Genomic DNA, 12,688 nt, shown 5'->3' with positions numbered 1-12,688 from the left:
TAGCTTCCGAGAGTGGTCAATAAGCTAAGAACTCACTGCAAGAGGGGAGCGTAGCCTTCAAAACTAAGATAACAAAAAAACAAAACAGTGTTTCCAACGTCCTACAACCCCCAAATCTCGGGTGCCCTTTTTAAACTCTTGAGCCAGGAGATCACTCCTCAATCCATAAATACAATGAATAGAACACGAGGGATACCCAAAAGAAGGGAGAACACGGCAGTTCAAGAAATCTTGGCATCCTTCATCTCCAGCTTTCTGGATGGAGACCCTCCTCAGGGTATGGAATGTGATGGGTTACTCTGTAGGGTTGAAGCGAGAACCCTATTTCACTTAACTTTCCTCTACCTGTGAAACTTCCGAGAGTGGGCACCCTGCATGGGTAAATGTTCAGTAATTTGCATTTAAGAACACCTCTCCGAAGATAACAGGTGAGGGACATGTGGGCCAGGGAAGACAGATCTAATGTGAAGCTTGTGCAATAGAGGAATGCATTTGGGGTACTGATGACGGAAATGAGCCTGCAAAAGAAACGGGTAAGATTTTGCTAATATCACAGACTCCCTGCCTAGTCTGGGCGCCTGAATTAACTTCTAGGAAATCACCGTGGATTCGAGTTATTTGGAGAAAAAGGACCCAGACATAAAAATAAGCAACGGCACTTAAGTCCCAACAATCTCATGCTTTTAGAGACCCTGGGACTCCCGAACCAGAAATAAGGGGCCTAGGGTGGTCTGCTGGAAGGCAGTGCATGGACATCTGACTCAGAAGTTAGTCTAAATACTGCTTTAGTCATGAAGAAATACCCACGAAGGAACAAAATAGCGAAGGAAACTTCACAGAGCTGCCACAGCCATCTAAGAAGGAATCCATGGACCTGACTCAGTTTGTAATTTCTGAAGTGATGAGTGGTGCTGCTTCCCCAGGAGAAGAAGGAAGGACCTGTGTACCAGCTTCTGCGTCCTAAGTAGATTACTGCTCAGAAAGAGCCCATCAAATGACCTTGCTCTCTGACTAAACAGGGCCTCTGAGCTGGAGCGGCTTCTTCAGATGCAAGAGCAGAAGCGAATGGATATCTCCGTCTCTTATCTCCACAGTTACGGCATTTGGTGCTATGCTGTACAGTGTTTCTAAATTCTCCTTCCAAAAGTACTTTTTCACACTGTTTATCTCCCTCTATTTTCACAGTAATCCTAGGCAGGCAAAAGATTACCTCTGTTTGTTAAGATAGGAAACTGAGGTACACCAAGGGCAGAGGAGTGGGGAGGAAAGAGAAGGGGAGGAGAGGCAAAGAGAAGGAGGAGGGAGGAGGGAGGTGTGGAGCCTAATCTGTACCCTTGAGTGTTGGCATACTTAGCGACTCAAATGCATTGAATGTGACGGAAATGATGATGTTCGACTTCTGAGACCAGGTTACAAAAGGTATTGTGACTTCCTTCTTGCTCTCTTTCAGATCACTTGCTCTGGAGGAAGACAGCTGCCATGTCGTGAGGACACTCGAGCAGCCCTGTGAAGAGGTGCATGTGGTGAGGGGCACAGGTTCCACCCCGCTGGATCACCAACAGACAGCAAGGAACTAAAGCATCTCACCAACAGCCACGTGAGGGAGCTTGGAAGTGGATTCTTCATCCCCAGTCAAGCCTCCAGATGATGCAGCCCTGGCTGACACCTGGGTAGCAACCTCACGAGAGATCCTGAGCCAGAGCCACTCAGATAAGATGGTCCTAAATTCCTGACTCACAGTAATGGCAAGATAATAAATGTTGATTGTCTTAAGCCACTAAGTTTTGGGTAGTTTCTTACACAGGAGTAGGTCAGTAGCGAAGAGATGAGGGGCTGGGTAGGACCACTCCCCAAACCAAAACACTCAGAGGAAGCCTTTGAAATGACTGTGGAGAACAGTCCAAAGCACTGGAGATGATGATGGTGCTGATGCTGATGCAACTGAAAGTGACAGTGGCTAGCATTCATGGAGCACGCACTATGTGTTAGGCAGTAACTAACTCCTTAGCATAGAGGAACTCATTCATTCTTCATGAGGTAAGCAATGTTATCCCATTTTTAGGATAGGAAAATTGAATCTTAAGGAATTTAAGTCAAACCCAAGCAAGATTTGATCTGAGGTCTGTCTCTCTCTAAACACTGCATTGGAAACAGCCTGAACAAAGGGTGTGTCTCATAACTCTCAAGTTATAAGTCCAAGTTGATTGCTGTCAACTGAAAAATCCAGGATATCAACAGATACAATAAATAAGCAAAGCAAGGACACGTGCTGTCTTTCTTGGTTGAAGGCCTATTTCTTTAATCCATCTGGAAATAGTGATTTCAATTCATTCCTGTGTTATGCCATTCCCGAACAAACACCTGGCCTTACCTCTTCGCATGCCTCTTTCAACACACCACTAAGTGACCCTGAAATTCAGCTCTGTGAATATGTTCCAAGTGGAACCGATGAGAAAAAGGAAGACAGAATGAAAATAACCTTCTAAGTGCAATGGTAAGAAGATGAGAGGACTATCCATTTTCAATTCTACGTCTGTACTTTGAGGCAAAAAGAAAACAAAACATGTATGGATGGGAAATGTAATCAAATATCTTGAAAACTGGATCACTAATTAGAAAGATTCAAACAAAAATGAGAGCAAGTCAAGAAGCAGAGACAGAAAAATCTGAGATGCTGGATCTGCCAAGTCTGTATGGTAAAGAAGCCTCCAGAGTAAACTGTTAATGCAAATGCAATGCCTTGAAGTGAAAGTGAAATTATGACTCAAGTGCTACTCTTAAAAAAACGGGGAAGTGGGAGGGAGAGAGGACCATTTTCTCATTTCTCCAAGACGAAATAATCAAATATCATTCTTTTCCACAAAATCTCCCCTCAGCTGGAGCCAAAGGCCTGGAGGCACAAAGGAAACAACTCCTTCAAGAGCTCAGATTTCAAGAGTTTGCTTTTGCACAATGCTTTATCATGAACAGCATAGAAAAAGCTCCATCTCACTGAAAGAATTTGTTCCTGAGAGAGAGAAAGGCTTTCTGTTCTTTCTTTCTTTTTATAGTCTCTATTTATCTGTTGTATTTATGTTTCTTTCTTTAAAACAGACTCTAAATACTTCTGATCATGGAAAAAGAGATAAAGTTGGAAGTTAGACTGAATTCAGTTACTTTTCTAAGCTTTTAGAAGTTCATGAATATGAGTTACTTTGGTGTCTTCCTACACCATCAAATTTCCCTTGGAAAATGAATACATGAAAACTTCTTACCCAAAACACCATTCAGAAGATGAGAAAAAACCATTTCAGCAAATTGTTTTTTCAATATATCATGCAAAATAGTTGATATTGGTATTCAACAGCTGGAGAAAAAACAATCCGTCAAGGGTTTGTCCTGGGCTAAATTCATCTTTGCTCTGCTGCTTATATTTCTGAGACATCCCTCTGCCCACAGCTTGCTTTCTTATCTTCCCTCCATCATTCCCACTGAGCCACACTTCTGATTTCTCCACGGCCTTTCCTGCCTCAGCCCCATCCTGCGCACTCACACAGACTCACTTTACATCCTCTTCCTCTAGGAAGTAATCCACTCTTGTAGTTTTAAATCATTATTACCTAAATATCGGTGACTCCCACAGGTCCGGCTCCTCATCTGTAGACCAACATACAAGAGTTCCACCTCAACAACTCCATCTCATGCCTCACAGGCACCAAAAACGCACTATTCTCTGAAATAAACTCCAACTACACTTAAAGCCTAGTTCTTCTTTGATATTTCCCATCTCAGTTGGAGGCTCCATCATCCAACCAGTAAACTGAGCTGAAAATCTAGTTTTCCTTGACTCCGTCCTATGCCTCCTTCCCCCTCCTACTTCAGGTCAGGAATTAACTTAAGTCCTTCTCAAATCCATCACCCACTCTTCATCCCTGTGGCAAGTGCCTTACTTCAGACCTCCTCTCCATCCTTCCTTTCCTACAGAAAGAAGCTACCATATTCCTTTCCAAGACTAATCTCTGAGGTCTCGACCCCATTCCCTTTTGCTTCCAGTTGAACTTTATCAACTGTTCCAGCACAAAATCCCGTCTTATATTTCTCACTACTCTCTCTGCATTCAGTGTTCCTTTTCCCAAATCTTTAAACTATAACTCAAATCTCATGCATTAAAAAAAAAAAATAAAATCCCAGGGGCCAGCCCAGTGGTGCAGCAGTTAAGTTTGTGTGCTCTGCTCTGGCAGGCTGGGGTTTGCAGGTTCGGATCCCAGGTGCAGACCTAGCACTGCTCATCAAGCCACGCTGTGGTGGCGTCCCACATAAAGTAGAGGAAGATTGGCACAGATGTTAGCTTGGTGACAATTTTCCTCAAGCAAAAAAAGAGGAAGATTGGCAACAGATATTAGCTCAGGGCCAATATTCCTCACAAACACACACGCACAAAATCCCTGCCACATTCCCTTCGTACTCCTCCTTCTTTTCAACTACCATGGCACTTCATAAGAAAAGTCTACACTGCTTCACTTTCTATTCACTTCTAACCCACTGCAGTATACTCCCAACATTCTCAAACTTCGATCTCCAAGTGGATTTCCAGCTGCCATACATAATGCCGTCTTTTTAATTTCCAGTCTGCTCAATCTCTCTGCAGTACGAGGTAACGGTGATAGGAATCATTCTCCTTTCTTCATTCCATGACAGGTCACTGTCCTCATTTTCCTCCTGCCCTCTTTCTTCCAGCCTCTTTGCCTCTCTTTTCTGTGGCTGCACATCCCTTGACTGGATGCAGGCACCAACCCACCATCCTTGGAGGTCTTTTCTTGCTGGTCTACACCCACGGTCTGGCGGATCCCATTCATTTCTGCCTTCTTATACGACTTCTTCCTGAATTCACATTTTTATCCTTGACCCATCTTCTGAGTTCGAGGATCATATTTTTAGGTTGTGCTGGGCTACATGGATGGTTTTATCCAAAACTTTTACCCACAATTCAATATTTTGAAAATGAAATAAACTGTTTTCCTACTAAAGAATTCTCTTTTTTCTTCTTCCATTTACTTGGTCTCTCAGTAGGAAAACATTGGAATTAGCTTCAGCCATTCCTATTCCTTACTTTCTTTATATGCATGTACAATTGGTTTCCAAGTTTCACTGGACTTTGTGACTTTGGAATGTCCCTTACATTCCTGCCACGCTTCTATCCTAGTCACACTGCCCTGGGTTGGGATGCCCGAGTAACCACATGGCCTTCCACCCTACTGGCCAGCCTGCCACCAGGCTCCTCTCCCTCCTTCCCATTGCCACTAGAGCTCCCTTCTTAACAATGAGCCAAGATGGGAGTGGGGGTGGGGGTGTTGGAGTAGTTTTGGAGGAGGACACAGCTCCTACTGTGTAGCTACTACTACTATTACACAGTTTTAGAGTAAGACACAGCTTCCATTCTCAGTATGCTACTCACTGGATGGGTGAATTACTCAGGCTCTCTGAGCCTCAGTTTCCTCCTACATAGAGGGAAGAGCTGTGAGTGTTTGCTTAGGAAATTTAAACCACGAGAAAGGAATAAAGAATACTCTTGTTTAAATTTTGAGGAGAATTACATGATCTAGCTACTAGCATTGTACAGAATCCTTGAAACTCTTTCTTCTCTATTCCTTTGGCTAGGAAGACAGGAATCCCACTGAGACTAGCAGAGTTGGAGCTGACCTATTTCAATGGATGGTAGAGGTAAGAAAACAATGGAGATTGTTGCCTTTTGGACTGGGTGCCTAGTCAGCACAGTCAGTCTACTCATTAGAGTGTCCCAATAATGAGATGGAGAGTCCCCTGAAGTGCTGAGCTCCCCAGCACTGAGGGAATTTAAGTAGAGGCTGGAGAGCTATTGTCAGGGATTCTCTAGAATGGGTATGTGCATCACCAAGCAGATTGCTCCAGGGGACATATACTAACCCTTTCCTATTTGATCCTATATTCTACTCACAGAGGAAATTAGACATATCAGAGGGTACAGATGAGCTCAGAGTAAGATTCTCTCAAGCTAGGATCAAGGACCCTGTGGCTGGCACACGTGGTTAAAGAAATAAGATATGGTAACATGATGTGAACTGAAGATAAAAACACTGCGAGAGGCTAATGCAGGGAAAAGACAGATCAGGCAGGGAAAAGAAAGGGAAATTTGGAAATTGGATGGTAAAAAAGGAAAAAGGAGGAAAATTATTTGCATGAGATGTCACGGATGATGAGTGGGGAAAAAAAAACCTGAAGGAGAAAAATAAAAACTCTAAAGAGAAGCTGCAAAATGTGAGATTTCTTGGTCTTAAAGTTGGAGAAATAGAGTTTTCAAGACTGTGGGGAGATAGATCCTCTGAGTAAACACTATTACCAAAAGAGAAGGAAATTCCATTAGGTTCTAGCTGGCATGGTCATACCCATTCTGCTGGGAATTAACTCAGTGGCCAGTCTCCTAGGAGAGAAAAAGCAATCTGCCTGCAAAATTCAAGCCAAGGTTTTGTGGACCATGACAGACACTTCATGAAGGTAATGCCCTGGAAATGTTCCTTTTGTTCCCTTGGAATCTTTTCAAAAATAACTTTATTGGGGTGTAACTTATATACAAAGCACAGCACATATTTACTGTATACAATTTGATGAGTTTGGGCCCATGCAAACATTGGTGATACCATGATCTCAATCAAGGTAACAGACATATCCAACATCTCCCAAAGTTACCTTGGGTCCCCATAAGCTTTTAAGAGGGCAGTGAAGGCCAAATCATTAAGTCTGAGCCTCAGGTGTCCACCTTTCAGTTGATGTGGGAAGAGCTGATGCAAGGAAACATACGCCCCATTTTTGCAAAAATACTTCATGAATTGCCACATTTACATGGTGTGTTCCTAAGTATTGGTCTTGACACATTCTTCTAAAAAAGCTGCACTCCTGGTTTTAGTCATTAATTCCATCCATTATCATGCTCTCCCCATCACACAGGAGCTACTGTGCTCCCAAGAAGCCCTGGAAGATTCCCTCTGTGGAATGGTTAATTATCAGGTGGGTCTACAGCGCAGAGGAGACTGCCTCGAATATTCCATCCAGGTTCTTTGCACAATTAAAATAAATCAGCACATCTTTAATAAGGTGACTGAGACAAGAGCTAACCAATTTTTAAAGTCTTTCTGGGAAGAAGTGATGACGACTTTGTCTAGAAACTCTCCCTTAACGTTTGGAGAAATGGGTCCAGTTGAGAGTGTCATTTTTTTCTAGGAGTAAGACCAATAAGCCAAAATACTCTAGAGAAGATGACCAGATTGGCTAGAGTCTGGAAAGGAGGCCACCTGAGACACACCTGGAGCAACAGCAGGTGGTCTGCCCAGAAGATGGAAGACAAGGGGAGATGGAGAGCTGTCTTCAAGGTTTCAAAGAGCTTCATGAGTAAGTGTGAGCAGGCCTGTTCTCATGTGCTCCAAGCGTAAGAATAATGTTGACAAGTACACGTTATAAGGAAATAGATTTCAGACCAATGATGCTAAGTTTTGGTAATTAAAGCTATCCAATACTCGAAAGGCTTGCTGGCCCATTTTAATAAAAGTATGGAAGCCGAGTTTGCTGGACCCTCAATGAGAACGCAGGGAGTGGTGAGACTGAGCCTGCTGACCACTAAAATTTCCTTCCATTCTGAGAATTCCTCCAGTCCCCACTGAGGACTGCTGCCCCTCTGCCCTCCCCTCTCTCTGCTCTGGCCAGGTTAAGTTTAACTACATCTCAGTATACACCAGAGCTGCCTAAGCCTGGCTCAATGAGTTCAAGAATTAGCACGTCAAATTTGACAAGCTCCTGACCATGACAGAAGTTATGTCCCTCCCGCATGCAAAATTCACACTCCTTCCTTCTCGAGATTCTGCAGAAATCTCATGTCACGGCCAAGTCAGTCTCTGCTTGACTTCTAATCTCCTGTTTCATTCATGTCTTTCAGTGGGCACTAACTCAGCATCTTGCCAAAATACCTGACTTCATGCCTGGTCTCTGGCCCTGCTCTTACAGCAGACACTCCAGTGAATTATACGTCCTGACGCTGAAGCTGAATGATGGGGGAAAGTTTCCTGAATGAATCGGTCCTTCCTGGAGAGGCTTCTGCTTCTCTCAAGCAGAAGGTCTGGCTCACCCTGACATTCTAATGACTGCGTTTGGCACACATTTCCGCACACTCTGCCAGTTTATTTTATATCATTTTCATGAAGTTAAATCTCTTACTGTAATGACTTAAAAAGAAAAATTTTCTAGAGGACCTCAAATAACTAGGTACAAATTGGAATATTTAGTAAAAAGTAAAGATGTTTATCTCCTGTGATGTAAGGCAAATATTAGGAAATGATATAAACTAAATGTTCTTCGTTGTTCCCCTGGTTGCACAACTTTCCTTCCGCATTATGTGGAACTTACCATTTAGTGTGACAATCTAGGCAAGAGTTAAAATATAGGAGACATATAGTTGTCAGTTTCAAAATACAAAAGTAAGTTGCAAATACCTTAGGATTCAGTATTCATATCTCAACTCCTTCTTTTCTCCCAGAATAACTGGTCACAAAACTTTCTAAATCTAAGAGAGTAGAGATGGTGATTTCCTCTTGAACCCAACATCTCTTCAAATGTCTTATTCTGCTCTCCATACCACACCCAACCCTAAGACACTTTACTTCATTTTTTGTGACAATCTCCATTCGTCTAACTTATTAATAGAGAGTGTTTCTTTCAACCTCTGTGTCTTTCACACATAATGCTCTCCAGTAATGAGTTACTATGAGAACATCTGAGTACAAAAACAAAACGATGAAAAACAAGGATGCATGTAAATAAAGTCAATGTCTCATATTTCAGAGATGAACAGGAAAAGATTCAGTTGTGATTTTAATTATGTTTCCCAATACCCATTTCAAGAGCATCTCTGAGATCCAGAAATAGCTGAGTGATTTTTCCTATCATATCCTCCTGTCTCCACTTGGACATTTCAATTCAAGCAGCACGTCCATGTGTCTCAGGCTCATCTTCCAGAAACAAATGAAATCAATGTTGCTAGGAAGAAATTCGGAGGACGTGATCCATGAGAACTTCCTTCCTAACTAATTTCAAGGACACACACCAGTGTGCCCTGACTTCTTGCTGCGGTCCGCCACATCCCTGTCCTCTACTTGGCCAGCCACTAAGAAACAGATGCCTGATTTTCATGTTAGTCCTGGCAGCGACTTCTTTCTTCACTGACTTTTCTATTTTGTTGTTTTGCCAGGCCTTTTTGCTGACTCATTCCTGATTTTGCTTGAGAACACGTTTTCTTTTCTCTTGCTGTTTACAGTCTTTTTCTCGCCTGCATACACTACTTGTAGGACCAGCCTTGTGGAGACGCAAGATAAAAATAAATTAAACTTCCTTACATTGTATAAGTCTTTAGAATTTATAAAACATTTTTCTATATTCTTTAACTTCATTGTCACAACACCTGCTCCTCTGGCTGGAGCAGCTTCTCCTTGCTCCATCTTTTAAAACAAGAAATGGAGGCTCAGAGATGCAAACTGATTGGTCCAAAGTCACATAATGTCAAAGGAAGAGAACTGGGAGGTTAATGTCTTTTAATGTGTAGCTTAAAGTTGTTTCCACTATAACCTGCTGGCAAGAAAGCTTCTTCCACCCTAAACCACCTTTACTTTACCAGCCAGAAATGCTACTGACAGATCCATTTTCAAGAGAACAATACTAAAATGAAAATAACTCTGAGAAGATTAACACTAGAGCCACGATTAGCTAACCCACTGAAAGGGATCAGTTTTCAGCCAATTGAAATCAAGCCCTCAGAGAATGGCACAGAATCCAAAATAGGTCCTGGAGGACAGGATGAAACATGGAAAGAAAGGAGGACAACCGAAAGAGGAGACCGGAGGAAAGGAGAGCGTGCTTCCTGTCGGCCAACACCGGGCTGGGCTGTCCATGCTACATGCCTGCAGAGTTCCCGCCCACAGCAGCTCACGGGCTTTGGCGTGGCCTCTCCTAGCATGCAGCAGGACCCCGACCCCTGGTCTCTCACGGCACTGAAGGTCAAGTGCCTTATACTCACTTTCAAGAACAAAGAAGATGGTGCATGAACATCTGGTTCTCTTCCCCGATAAACGGGCACTGATGGAATAGAGAATCTCATTTGACACTTAATTATAATAATATGTAGAGAAAAACGTCCACATGCCCCTCCTTTATAAGAAGGTGTACTGGAAATACCTATATGCTTTCAGGCCCCCAGGCCATGTCTAAACCAGGCCTCCACCGAAGGCCGGTAATGAAAAGTCCAGTCAACTCCGTCTGCCTCCTCCCTCCCCTCCATTCTCCCTCTCCCTTCTCCCTCCCTCTTTTCCCTCCTCCTCCTCCACTTTCCCCACTTCTCCCCCCTCCCCGCCATTCTCCCTCTCCTCTTATTTCTCACCCTCCTCCTGCCTTTTTTTTCTCTTTAAATCTTTGTGTTTGTGTGTGTGTCCACATGATGCTCCATAGGTGGTTCATTGATTTTTGGCAAGTCAGTTCCACTCTACTGACATTCAAATTTCTATTTCCAATCCTTAATGTTTTATCACCTACTTAACGTCTCTACTTGGACACTTTGCCCCATTTGTACGTCTGAGGCCCAGTACTCACCTGTCCTCAGTCGTGCCCCTGAATTTCCCATTTACATGGGCAGCAGGAACCCTCCTGTGGTAACTCATGTAGGACTGAGGTTTGGACCCTTATTCTCCATCTTAGGGATGACCACTCACCAGACTGATCCCTCTGTCACCCAGTCTTTCACTTTCCCCTTCTTTTCACTCCCTCTGAAAAGAACCCAGTACAGCCGAGTACTCTGAGTAGCTTTCTAATTTGTTGCCATCTGTCCGACATATTCTTACACATCACTCCCTTCCATCCTCACATGAACTTCAGCGAGTCCCCCTGGGCTCTCAAGTCATGCTCAGACTCTTTGATGGGACACTCAAAACCTCCCACAGTTGGACCTCAGTCTGTCTGTCTTTCCAGTTTTAGCTGCTACTGCTCAGCTCCCTAGACGCGGCTCCATCAGCCAGTTCTCTTCCTCTGCCCTCTGCTTCCTTTAGGTCAAGTTCTCTTCATTACCTGGAGTGCCTTACCTTCTCCTGTGCCTGTCTAATCCAACCCATCCTTTAAGATCTAGCTAAATGCTCCTCCTCTGCAAAGTGTTTTTCAATACCAGAAATTCCTTCTCCCTTCTCTCTGCTTCTACAGCCATGTATGTACTGTTCTTATTTACTTATCATACTTGTTACTATAATTATGTGTACACGCCTTACCACCACGTATTGAGCAAGAGTGAGCAGACTGAGAATTGATACATATTTACACACTGACAAGCTCAGCTTCTCAACACACCCCTTGCCTGGGTCTCTGCCACCCTCACTTCCTTCTTTCCCCTACTGATAAGATGTAGGGTGGAGGGGCAGGACAACATTAGTTTCACAATAAATATGTGGCACGAGAAGGTCAACAAAGCCCACTTTCAGGACAAGCTTTTGGGGTTCAGACAAGGTCCCCACCAGGGCTTCTCCAGCCTGGAGGGAAGCTGCGAGGAACTCAGTTCTGCGATCTCATATGGCAGCTGAGCTGTGAACTGAGGGCCAATGGCCACAGGGTCTGGGCATGTGCTGAGGCAGCTTTGGCGCCTAGATGGGCTAAGTGGCTGCACTGCAAAAAGCAGTGGCAGAGTCTGCAGCAGGCTGGGGAAACCGGATCACACGTCTTGAGGAGAACCTCTAAGCACGCCAGAAGATGGGGGCTCCTAGAGTGCACGAGTCAGCCATTCCTCTGGTCTCATGGTGAGGGCAGTACTGGTTTATAAACGGATGGATAGCATCACAGAGGGCATCGGTTTTGCAAAGCTGTTCTTGTTAAAAATACTCAGAAACAACAATTTTTCTCTAAAATTATGACATCTGTATTTGTAACATTCCTTGGTAATATGGGCTCATCAACAATATTAACTGACACATTTGGTACATATTTAGTGGGCATCTACTGTATGCAAGATAGTGGGGAAACTGTCAATCTCGGGGCATGGAATCAATGCAATGGGTCATTTTTTTAAAAAAAGGAACTAGAACAGGAAAAAGGAAAATATTAGAGTATATAGCACACAGTAAGGGCATGATTTTGTGGCATTTTCTTTTAGGTCCGTATGTGTATTTGGACACCAGGTCATGATGTAAAGTGTACTCCTTACTGTCTTACTATGTGTCATGATCAAAGGAGTCTGAGCTACTGCTGTCTGGCAGGGGTTTCCCAGCGTCATGGTTTGAATTATGTGCCCCTCCCTGAAAGTCATATGTTCAAGTCCTACCCTGCCCAACTCCTGTACCTCAGAATGTGACCTTATTTGGAAATTGGGTCTTTTACAGAGGTGATTTAGTTAAAATGAGGCCATTAGGGTGGGCAGTAATCCAGTAAGACTGGTCTACTTATCAAAAGAGGAAATTAGGACAAAGATACAGACACGCATGGAGGGAGGACGATGTGAGGAGACACGGAGAGCGCCATGTGAAGACAGAGGACTGGGTGACTTATCCACAAACCAAGGGATGCCAAAGATTGCGGGCCACCACCAGAAGCTGGAGGAGGCAAGGAAGGATCCTCCCCTACAGCTCTCAGAGGGTTCCTGCCCCGGAGACACCTTGACTTC

The 12,688-nt window shown here is 43.8% G+C and overlaps 1 protein-coding gene across 6 annotated transcripts in view; it reads right to left on the bottom strand.

Moving 5' to 3' along the window:
* The window catches only part of DPP6 (dipeptidyl peptidase like 6), a 986,698-nt gene that overhangs the window by 220,145 nt on the left and 753,865 nt on the right, over positions 1 to 12,688 (bottom strand). The gene's annotated exons all lie outside the window — the stretch shown is intronic.

This window comes from Equus caballus, chromosome 4, assembly GCF_041296265.1.
Source record: "Equus caballus isolate H_3958 breed thoroughbred chromosome 4, TB-T2T, whole genome shotgun sequence".
Classification (NCBI taxonomy): domain Eukaryota; kingdom Metazoa; phylum Chordata; class Mammalia; order Perissodactyla; family Equidae; genus Equus; species Equus caballus.
The sequence above is the reverse complement of the archived record's forward strand: the minus strand, read 5'-3'. Positions and strand labels throughout refer to the sequence as shown.